Consider the following 12,285-nt stretch of genomic DNA (forward strand, 5'->3'; position numbering starts at 1 on the left):
AATCCAGATACACAATATCAACCGGCTCCCCTTTGTCCACATGTTTGTTTACTCCTTCAAAGAATTGAAGTAAATTGGTCAGGCAAGATTTCCCCACACAAAAGCCATGCTGACTTGGTCTCAGTAATCCATGTCCTTGGATGTGCTCTGTAATTTTATTTTTGATAATAGCCTCTACCATTTTCCCCGGCACCGACGTCAGACTCACCGGTCTATAATTTCACGGATCTCCCCTGGAACCTTTTTTAAAAATCAGCGTTACATTGGCCACCCTCCAGTCTTCCGGTACCACGCTTGATTTTAAGGATAAATTGCATATCACTAACAGTAGCTCCACAAGCTCATTTTTCAGTTCTATCAGTACTCTAGGATGAATACCATCCAGTCCAGGAGATTTGCTACTCTTCAGTTTGCTGAACTGCCCCAGCTGTGCTTCACCTATCTAGAGGGTGACAGCTGACAGCAATGCTTTGGGAAGGGAGACTATTAACTTTAGAGTTGATTAGCAGAGGTACCTTAATGAACTGATTAATACATTTTCTCCGAGGACAAGCAGGCTGCTTGTTCTCACTGATGGGTGACGTCCACGGCAGCCCCTCCAATCGGAAACTTCACTAGCAAAGGCCTTTGCTAGTCCTCGCGCGCTCATGCGCACCGCGCATGCGCGGCCGTCTTCCCGCCCGAACCGGCTCGTGTTCGTCAGTCTTCTTTTGTCCGCGCTCGGTACGGTCGTGTTTTCGCCGTGTCGTGCCCCGCAAAGTCGACCTCGCGCGTTCTCTTCGTGTTAAAAAAAAAAAAAAAAAAAACATTCTGTGTGTGGGAAGGGACTCTTCGGTCTCTTTTCCCCCGATATTTCCAGCTTTTTCGCCCCGGTAAGTTTTCTTTCGTCGTCGGGGTAGGCCGCTTTTAGGCCTCGGGTCGAAGTTTTCTTCCCCTTGTTTTTGTGGTGCCTTTTCCGCCATTTCGACTTTTGATCTCGCCGGCGTGATTTTTCCGCCCATGACATCGAAGTCTCCCAGCGGCTTCAAGAAGTGCACCCAGTGCGCCCGGGTCATCTCGCTCACTGACAGGCACGCGTCGTGTCTTCAGTGCTTGGGGGCTGGGCACCGCCCGCAGGCCTATAGTCTGTGTTCCCTTTTACAAAAGCGGACTCAGGTAGCGAGATTGGCCCAGTGGAACGTTTTGTTCTCGGGCTCTTCGTCGACATCGGCACCGGGGGTATCGAGTGCATCGACATCTTCAGCATCCGGACCTTCATCCTCGGCCGCCAGTGCATTGAGTGCATCGAGGCATCGGCGCTGAGACATCGGACAGCTGCGTCGACGTCGGTGGTACAGGGACCTCGTCTGCTGATGTCGTCGGACAGTGGTGCTTCGTCTGGAGTGCAGGTGAGGGCTGTCCATTCCCCTGCTGGTGGCGGTGAGCCTTCGGGTGGGTCTCCCCCTACCCTGAGGGCTCCTGCGGTACAGCCCCCCCGAGACCGACCTCCTTCGGCCTCGGCCCCGAGAAAGCGACGGCTGGATTCTACGTCCTCCTCATCGGTGCCGGGAAGCTCCGGTGACATGCTTCGTTCCAAGAAGTCGAAGAAGCATCGTCATCGGTCTCCTTCCCGTGTCGGCACCGAGAGCTCTGGGTCGCCGAGGGAGTCGGCACCCAGTAGGCATCGGCACCGAGAGGACCGCTCACCCTCTGTTCAGGAGGTGTCGATGTGCTCCACTCTTGACAGCCCGGAACAGGTTCTGACGTCGACGCCTGCATCGACCTCCATGCCTTTCTCTGCAGCCGCTCTGAACGAGAGCCTCCGGGCCGTCCTCCCAGAGATTCTGGGAGAGCTGTTGCGCCCTACCCCTCCGGCACCGGTGGTGCTTGCGCCACCGGTAGCGTCGAGCGTGGCACCGGCTGGTCCATCGCCCGAGGTGAGGTCTCCGGCGTCGGTGCCGCGTGCGGTACCGGCTGCCGTCGCCTCCCAGGAGGGCTCCCCGACTACGTCGGCGGAGGGAGCTTCGCCGATGCGGGCGAGGGAGTCTACCTCTCGACGCTCCCATCGTGGACGTGGCTCCACAGAGTCGAGTCGGGCACGGTTGCAGACACAGGTCCGTGAACTTGTGTCTGACACCGAGGGTGAGGCCTCGTGGGAAGAGGAAGAAGACACCAGATATTTCTCTGACGAGGAGTCTGAGGGTCTTCCTTCCGATCCCACTCCCTCTCCTGAGAGACAGCTTTTTCCCCTCGAGAGTCTGTCTTTCTCTTCCTTTGTCCGGGAGATGTCTACGGCCATCCCCTTCCCGGTGGTTGTGGAGGACGAGCCCAGGGCTGAAATGTTTGAGCTCCTGGACTATCCTTCTCCACCTAAGGAAGCGTCCACTGTACCCATGCACCATGTCCTAAAAAAGACATTGCTGGCGAACTGGACCAAGCCTCTAACTAATCCCCACATTCCCAAGAAGATCGAGTCCCAGTACCGGATCCATGGGGACCCAGAGCTGATGCGCACACAATTGCCTCATGACTCTGGAGTTGTGGATTTGGCCCTAAAGAAGGCTAAGAGTTCTAGGGAGCATGCTTCGGCGCCCCCGGGCAAGGACTCTAGAACCTTAGACTCCTTTGGGAGGAAGGCCTACCATTCTTCTATGCTCGTGGCCAAAATTCAGTCCTACCAGCTCTATACGAGCATACACATGCGGAACAATGTGTGGCAGTTGGCGGGCTTGGTGGATGCGCTCCCCCCTGAGCAAGCCAAGCCTTTTCAGGAGGTGGTCAGGCAGCTGAAGGCGTGCAGAAAATTCCTGGCCAGAGGGGTGTATGACACCTTTGATGTTGCGTCCAGGGCCGCTGCTCAAGGTGTGGTGATGCACAGACTCTCATGGCTGCGTGCCTCCGACCTGGAGAATAGAATCCAGCAGCGGATTGCGGACTCGCCTTGCCGTGCGGATAATATTTTTGGAGAGAAAGTCGAACAGGTGGTAGAGCAGCTCCACCAGCAGGACACCGCATTCGACAAGTTCACCCGCCGGCAGCCTTCAGCATCTACCTCTACAGGTAGAAGATTTTTCGGGGGAAGGAAGACTGTTCCCTACTCTTCTGGCAAGCGTAGGTACAGTCCTCCTTCTCGACAGCCTGCGGCCCAGGCTAAGCCCCAGCGCGCTCGCTCTCGTCAGCACCGTGCGCCTCAGCAAGGCCCATCGGCTCCCCAGCAAAAGCAAGGGACGAGCTTTTGACTGGCTCCAGCAGAGCATAGCCGACATCCAAGTGTCAGTGCCGGGCGACCTGCCAGTTGGAGGGAGGTTGAAAGCTTTTCACCAAAGGTGGCCTCTCATAACCTCCGATCAGTGGGTTCTCCAAATAGTCCGGCAAGGATACACCCTCAATTTGGCCTCAAAACCTCCAAATTGTCCACCGGGAGCTCAGTCTTACAGCTTCCAGCACAAGCAGGTACTTGCAGAGGAACTCTCCGCCCTTCTCAGCGCCAATGCGGTCAAGCCCGTGCCATCCGGGCAAGAAGAGCTGGGATTCTATTCCAGGTACTTCCTTGTGGAAAAGAAAACAGGGGGGATGCGTCCCATCCTAGACATAAGGGCCCTGAACAAATATCTCATAAAAGAAAAGTTCAGGATGCTTTCCCTGGGCACCCTTCTTCCCATGATTCAGGAAAACGATTGGCTATGCTCTCTGGACTTGAAGGATGCCTACACACACATCCCGATACTGCCAGCTCACAGGCAGTATCTGCGATTTCAGCTGGGCACACGTCACTTCCAGTACTGTGTGCTACCCTTTGGGCTCGCCTCTGCGCCCAGGGTGTTCACAAAGTGCTTGGCTGTAGTAGCAGCGGCACTTCGCAGGCTGGGGGTGCACGTGTTCCCATATCTCGACGATTGGCTGGTGAAGAACACATCCGAGGCAGGAGCCCTGCAGTCCATGCAGATGACTATTCGCCTCCTGGAGCTACTGGGGTTTGTGATAAATTATCCAAAGTCCCATCTTCTCCCAGTGCAGAAACTCGAATTCATAGGAGCTCTGCTGGATTCTCGGACGGCTCGCGCCTATCTCCCAGAGGCGAGAGCCAACAACTTGTTGTCCCTCGTCTCGCGGGTGCGAGCGTCACAGCAGATCACAGCTCGGCAGATGTTGAGATTGCTGGGCCACATGGCCTCTACAGACCATGTGACTCCCATGGCCCGCCTTCACATGAGATCTGCTCAATGGACCCTAGCTTCTCAGTGGTTTCAGGCTGCTGGGGATCTAGAAGACGTGATCCACCTGTCCACGAGTTTTCTCGCATCCCTGTATTGGTGGATGATTTGGTCCAATTTGACTCTGGGACGTCCTTTCCAAATTCCTCAGCCACAAAAAGTGCTGACCACGGATGCGTCTCTCCTGGGATGGGGAGCTCATGTCGATGGGCTTCACACCCAAGGAAGCTGGTCCCTCCAGGAACGCGATCTGCAAATCAATCTTCTGGAGTTGCGAGCGATCTGGAACGCTCTGAAGGCTTTCAGAGATCGGCTGTCCCACCAAATTATCCAAATTCAGACAGACAACCAGGTTGCCATGTACTACGTCAACAAGCAGGGGGGCACCGGATCTCGCCCCCTGTGTCAGGAAGCCGTCAGCATGTGGCTCTGGGCTCGCCATCACGGCATGGTGCTCCAAGCCACATATCTGGCAGGCGTAAACAACAGTCTGGCCGACAGGTTGAGCAGGATTATGCAACCTCACGAGTGGTCGCTCAATTCCCGTGTAGTGCGACAGATCTTCCAGGTGTGGGGCACCCCCTTGGTAGATCTCTTCGCATCTCGAGCCAACCACAAAGTCCCTCAGTTCTGTTCCACGGCAGACTGGCATCGGATGCCTTCCTCCTGGACTGGGGGGAGGGTCTGCTGTATGCTTATCCTAACATACCTCTGGTGGGGAAGACTTTGTTGAAACTCAAGCAAGACCGAGGCACCATGATTCTGATTGCTCCTTTTTGGCCGCGTCAGATCTGGTTCCCTCTTCTTCTGGAGTTGTCCTCCGAAGAACCGTGGAGATTGGAGTGTTTTCCGACCCTCATCACGCAGAACGAAGGGGCGCTTCTGCATCCCAACCTCCGGTCCCTGGCTCTCACGGCCTGGATGTTGAGAGCGTAGACTTTGCCTTTTTGGGTCTGTCAGAGGGTGTCTCCCGCATCTTGCTTGCTTCCAGGAAAGATTCCACTAAGAGGAGTTACTTCTTTCTGTGGAGGAGGTTTGCCATCTTGTGTGACAGCAAGGCCCTAGATCCTCGCTCTTGTCCTACACAGACCCTGCTTGAATACCTTCTGCACTTGTCTGAGTCTGGTCTCAAGACCAACTCGGTAAGGGTTCACCTTAGTGCGATTAGTGCATACCATTACCGTGTGGAAGGTAAGCCGATCTCAGGACAGCCTTTAGTTGTTCGCTTCATGAGAGGTTTGCTTTTGTCAAAGCCCCCTGTCAAGCCTCCTACAGTGTCATGGGATCTCAATGTCGTTCTCACCCAGCTGATGAAACCTCCTTTTGAGCCACTGAATTCCTGCCATCTGAAGTACTTGACCTGGAAGGTCATTTTCTTGGTGGCAGTTACTTCAGCTCGTAGAGTCGGTGAGCTTCAGGCCCTGGTAGCCCAGGCCCCTTACACCAAATTTCATCATAACAGAGTAGTCCTCCGCACTCACCCTAAGTTCTTGCCAAAGGTCGTGTCGGAGTTCCATCTGAACCAGTCAATTGTCTTGCCAACATTCTTTCCCCGTCCTCATTCCTGCCCTGCTGAACGTCAGCTGCACACATTGGACTGCAAGAGAGCATTGGCCTTCTACCTGGAGCGGACACAGCCCAACAGACAGTCCGCCCAATTGTTTGTTTGTTTTGATCCCAATAGGAGGGGAGTGGCTGTGGGGAAACGCACCATATCCAATTGGCTAGCAGATTGCATTTCCTTCACTTACGCCCAGGCGGGGCTGGCTCTTGAGGGTCATGTCACGGCTCATAATGTTACAGCCATGGCAGCGTCGGTAGCCCACTTGAAGTCAGCCTCTATTGAAGAAATTTGCAAAGCTGCGACGTGGTCATCTGTCCACACATTCACATCTCATTACTGCCTGCAGCAGGATACCCGACGCGACAGTCGGTTCGGGCAGTCAGTTCTTCAGAACCTGTTTGGGCTTTAGGATCCAACTCCACCCCCCGAGGGCCCTGTTTGTTCTGTTCCAGGCTGCACTCTCAGTTAGTTGGTAAATTTTTTAGGTCAATCTCAGTTATGTCCTCGCCGTTGCGAGGCCCAATTGACCATGGTTGTTGTTTTGAGTGAGCCTGGGGGCTAGGGATACCCCATCAGTGAGAACAAGCAGCCTGCTTGTCCTCGGAGAAAGCGAATGCTACATACCTGTAGAAGGTATTCTCCGAGGACAGCAGGCTGATTGTTCTCACAAACCCGCCTGCCTCCCCTTTGGAGTTGTGTCTTCCCTTGCTTTGTTTGCTACTTATGGGACTGACGAACACGAGCCGGTTCGGGCGGGAAGACGGCCGCGCATGCGCGGTGCGCATGAGCGCGCGAGGACTAGCAAAGGCCTTTGCTAGTGAAGTTTCCGATTGTTCTCACTGATGGGTGACGTCCACGGCAGCCCCTCCAATCAGCCTGCTGTCCTCGGAGAATACCTTCTACAGGTATGTAGCATTCGCTTTATTTGTCCACAGGCATAACATAGGTGGGAAAAAAATCTTAGTAAGTCAATTTCTAAAGCACCTACTGCTACTCTTGAGAGAGGATTCCAACCCCCTTCTCCCCTTCCCCAATTTCACTAGGGACAATTTTAGAAGGGTAGAAAAGGAGAAGCAAGAGAGGTCTTAGACGCTGGCTCCTGTTTTGGGGCTGGCTCCTAGAGTTAAGAAAATTTGTGGAGGCCTGACTGAGAAGGTTGCTTAGAAACACAGTGATGGGAGTAACTTCTTATCTCTATTCTCCTTGGCATACTCTCCTTGTAGATGATAGAGGGCCCTCTAAGAGATACAGCGAAAATAAACCTCCCTTGTCACCAACTGCAACAATACTGGAACTGTACTAACAGCTGGAGTCTGTTCTACAGTCAAATAATTGGAATAATCTTTAGTCTCTAATAATTGCCAACGTCTCTTTACTGAGGTGGACTCCTGCTGCCCTGTTAATTTCCTGTGAAAGAATCCATAATCTAGACAGGAGTTCTGCACACCCACTCAGCTGGATCATGGTAGAGCTGAAGATAAACTTTATTTAGCTAATAGAAAACTTATTTTTTTTCTTCTGTTAAAAATAAAGTTGAGTCTGTGCATGCACATTAGGAAGAGCACTACCAGGTGATCTGAGCCAAACATTTAACTCATGCTTTAGAGGCTCAAAAGTTTTTTGTTTGTTTGTATGTTTTTTCCATCCAGCGGCAGTTCTACATCATATGAGCAGAGACAGTCTTGCCCATTGAAAACAGAGCAGGAAATTGGAACATATTGAAAAAAGATCCTTTGTATCTAACTTTCAACAAAGGGTAGTAAAACTTCATTTTGGTTACAGATATTCATATCTGAAGGTGAGAAGATAAGCCACTTATCAGACTACCTCCCTCTGAGGAGAAGGTTGTTGGCAGTGCAAAACAGATGAATCTCCAAAATATTTTGCAGTTCCAGAATCACAGTTGTTTTGACCAGATGGAATGAGAGGGGAGTAGAGGTAGAGATAGTTGCTCATGTCAACATCTACTATAAATACAAGGGATTTCATTGGTCTGTGTTTCACCTCCCCGGTGAATAAGTATGATTTCAGTACATTGCATATTATACCCTCTAAGAAGCACCTTAGTAAAGGCATGTAATTGCTTGATGTCTTATGACCATCTGTACTGTTGCTAGTCAGTCCACTTTGTTTGTTTCCCAGTTACTGTAGTGAACTACAGACTGGATTCCAGTACTGGCAGAATGGAATTACACAAACTGACCAGCCCAGAAGTGCAAATTGCAATAATAAAAATGGTGCCTGTAGAAAAATCTGACTACATTTTTATAACAAGGTATTTTAATATCTTCCTGTCTTTTTCATGTCACATTCATGAAGACAGATTGTGTCAGACCAGGGATCTGGACTCTGCCACAAAGCAGAGATCCAGTTTTTTTTTTTAGCTTTCATTAGTTTGTGGGTTGTTGCTCTGGCATGGTAACTGTTAGTATTTATAACAGGGGTCTCGACTTGTTGCTGGGGAGCTGTGATAAGTGCTTGCAGTAATGGAATGCTAAAAATAGCTGTGTCACTGTCAGGCATCTTTTTAAATCCTTTTTCTTTCCATTAGCACATCACAACTAGTCAACAGAAAATGCTTGTGAAGATGTCTCTCTTTAATCTGGGTCCTTTAGTTTTTCCTTAATCAAAAGCTACTTACCTAAGCATAAAATTAGATCTTTCTCTTTTCTATCCCTCCCCCACCCCTTTTCTTAGCTAGTGTTGCCATGTGAGCGCTTGGCTGTTCTATGATGATGATGTAAGTCAGTCCTCGCTTTTCTGTTACCTTTCTATTTGAATTGTATTGGGTTTCTTATATGGTCGTGCAACCTGATAGTCAAAAACACTTACCCTGATTGTGGCACCTGTTATCCAGATAAAGTGCTCACTATCATGGCATGTACCTACGAGCCACTTATCTGGCGGGCAAAAGCAGTAGCCTGGCCAAAAGACTGAATAGAGTTATACAACCGCATGAGTGGTCTCTCAGCATGACTGTTGTCTACAAGATCTTCTGAGCGTGGACCACCCCCTTGGTGGATCTCATTGCTATTCAAATCGACCACAAAATCCCTCAGTTCTGTTCCAGGCTTCAGACCCACGGCAGACTAGCATCAGATGCCTGCCTTCTCCACTGGTGGACAGGTTTGCTGTATGTATATCCTCTCATATTTCTTGTGGGGAAGACTTTGCTGAAACACAAGCAAGACCGAGGAGCTATAATTCTGATCGCACCATATTGGCCTCGGCAGATCTGGTTCCCTTTACTTCTGAAGTTATCCTCCGAAGAACTGTGGAGATCAGAGTATTTTCCAACCCTAATAACTCAGAAAGAGGGATTTCTTTTACATCCTAACCTTCAATCCCTGGCTCTCACAGCCTGGATGTTTAGAGCGTAGAATTTGCTTCCTTGGGTCTTTCGAAGGGTTTCTCTCGGGTCTTGCTGGCTTCCAGGAAAGATTCCACTAAAAGGTGTTATTCTTTGAAACGGAAGAGTTTTGCCATCTGGTGTGAGAGCAAGGCCCTAGATCCCGTTGCTTGCCCTACACAATCCCTGCTTGAATACCTTCTACACTTATCGGAGTCTGGTCTTAAGACCAACTCTGTAAGGGTTCACCTTGGTTCAATTAGTGGTTATTATCATGTAGGAGTTGTTTTGACCAGATGGAATGAGAGGGGAGTAGGGGTAGAGATGGTTGCTCATGTCAACATCTACTATAAATACCCATCTCTGGACAGCCTCTAGTTCAATTTATGAGAGGTTTACTTTTGTCAAAGCCCCCTGTCAAACCTCCACCAGTGTCATGGGACCTCAACGTTCTCACTCAGCTGATGAAAGCTCCTTTTGAGCCTCTGGCTACTGCCATCTGAAGTACTTAACCTGGAAGGTCATTTTCTTGGTTGCTGTTACTTCAGCTTGTAGAGTCAGTATAAGATGCATCCACTACTAAGGCCTGAAGCTCACTAAGTTCCATCACAACAGAGTAGTCCTCCACATGCACCATACGTTCCTGCCAAAGATGGTGTCGGAGTTCCATCTGAACCAGTCGATTGTCTTGCCAACATTCTTTCCTCAACCTCATGCTCATCCTGGCAAGAGCGCCTTGCACACCTTGAATTGCAAGAGAGCAGGCCCCACAGACAGTCTGCCCAGCTTTTTATATCTTTTGAACCCAACAGGATGAGGGTCGTCATCGGGAAACACACCATCTCTATTGGCTAGCAGATTGCATTTCCTTCACTTATGCCCAGCTTGGAGGGTTATGTCCTGGCTCATAATGTCAAGAACTATGGCTGTGTTGGTAACCCACTTTTGGTCAGCCTGCATTGAACAAATTTGCAAGACTGTAGGGTGGTCTTCAGTCCACATATTCACATTACATTACTGCTTGGAGCAGGATACCTGACATGACAGTTCAAGCAGACATTGTTGCAAAATCTGTTAGGGATCAAGAATCCAACTCCACCTCCCTAGGCCCATTTTATTTTGTTCCATTCTACACTCTCACTCGGTTTGTATATAGTTTCAGGTTAATCTGAGTTATGTCCTCACTGTTATGAGGCCCAATTCACAATGTTTGTTTTTGGTGAGCCTGAATGCTAGGGATTTCCCACTTGTGAGAATAAATAGGCCTGCTTGTCCTTGGAGAAAACAAAGATACTTACCTATAGCAGGTATTCTCTGAGGACAGCAGGCCTTATGTTCTCACAGTCCCTCCCACCTCCCACTGGAGTTGCCTCCTATCTTAGTTTTACTTTTTTGCTGTAGTATATAACTGAGGAGACCGTGCTCTCGCGGCAGGTGGGAAGGCACTCACACATGCATGGTGGAGCGTGTCTCATGCTCCACAAAGCTCTGCTTATGGTAATCATAAGTCCCAGACCGGGTGATGCAAGTTGGCGTCACCCATTTATGAGAATATAAGGCCTGTTGTCCTTGGAGAATACCTGCTACAGGTAAGTATCTTCACTTTTTTTAAACCAATTGTTTGGATTTTTTTTATTCAACCTGAATTTTCAAGTGCTTGGTCTGCCAATTTTAGGATGAAGAAAGTCCTGCTATTCTGTCTTCTGGTGAACACTAGGGGGGTAATTGTAAGCTAGGCAGTATATCAAATTTTCTAAAGGCAACTTTATGCTTATGTGCCAGAATATGTGTGTGTAATACCTTTTATAAAATTACATGTACAAATATGTACTATAAGAACACATCCTTGTATTCAACTCTAGTGTAGTCATGTTCAGGGCAGATTTTGGCCAGAACATGGGCAGTGGTAGTTTATACATGGTCACACACATTGTATGCATGTATGTTTTGGTGTAAATATAGGTAGGTTGTTATGTGTGATTCCTTCAGCTTTTATGAGGCAATATAAACATACAGTTACCTATCGGCTAGAAGTTTGATTCTGAATAGACTGTAAGTCAGGACTGGATTGTCAGACCTCAACAGGCAAAATATATGTTTGCTGTTTTCTAGCATTCTTGATTGGGGAGGGTAAAGGGCAGTGTTGTGCGATATTGAGTTACTAGTATTTAGTTACTCTAGTTAATTACTTTCTTGCAGTAATCAAATAGTTAACTACTTACTTGCTATCTTAGTAACTAAATATAATTGCTTTTAAATAGTAATTAGCACAACATGACAAAATAGAGAATGTGGTCGGCACAAGTTGGTCAAACCTCCTTGAAATAAGCATCAAGAGATGAATTTATGCAGTATTCACACTGGGGTTGTGTTAAAATATATATTTTACCTCTCCGCGTAAGGCTTTTACCATAAGTATTCTTGGATGTGGTATTGGTAAAGGAAAAAACAAAAAAGCTGAAGTACCCCCTTTGCAAAAACCAACTAAGGAGAAACATATGTGACAAAAAGGGGGAATGATCAGAGAACTGTGGTTTTGGTTTTTGCTGCCAAAACGAAGGGCTCAGTTTGCACATAAGCCATAATACTTTCAGCAAGCAGTTGGTGTCATTTTGCCACCACAGCCCATATTGTGGTTGGCTGTTTCATGGTGTTATGTTTATATCTGTTTCTAAATAGCACAAGGAATTTACAAGTCAATTGAAGTTGACTCCTGAGGCAGATACACTGTATGCCGAAACACAGGACTGCGTTGTCTTGATTTTACATTTTTTATGGATTTTATAGCTCTCTATGGACTGTTTGTTTTTAATGTTGATGATAGTTTCCCCGAGGTCCTTTTTGGCCTGTTGTGGGTTGTGATAGCCATCACCTGTCCCTACTAGTCCTCATCAAAATTTGCACCTGTTCTTCTGTGGTCCTCTTTGCATGCAAAATCATTTGAAAATTAAATGTATGCATGGACTTTCCTCCTGAATGCATATGCTGATAATAATAAAAATGATTTAAAAATAAAAACAACATAAAAAAAACAGTCCATAGAGAGCTATAAAAATCCATAGGAATGCTTGAAAACTGGTGCAAAGTTTGTGACTTACAATTATGTGCAGTGAAAGGTGAATTAAAAATTACATGATACTAAATTGTGGGAGTGTGGTGCTTAAGAGATATTGGCTGAC

At 48.5% G+C, this 12,285-nt stretch overlaps 1 protein-coding gene across 2 annotated transcripts in view; it reads left to right on the forward strand.

Annotated features, from left to right (window-relative positions):
- The window catches only part of SSH2 (slingshot protein phosphatase 2), a 282,722-nt gene that overhangs the window by 214,900 nt on the left and 55,537 nt on the right, over window positions 1-12,285 (forward strand). The gene's annotated exons all lie outside the window — the stretch shown is intronic.

The sequence above is a fragment of the Microcaecilia unicolor genome, chromosome 13 (assembly GCF_901765095.1).
Source record: "Microcaecilia unicolor chromosome 13, aMicUni1.1, whole genome shotgun sequence".
Classification (NCBI taxonomy): Eukaryota; Metazoa; Chordata; class Amphibia; order Gymnophiona; family Siphonopidae; genus Microcaecilia; species Microcaecilia unicolor.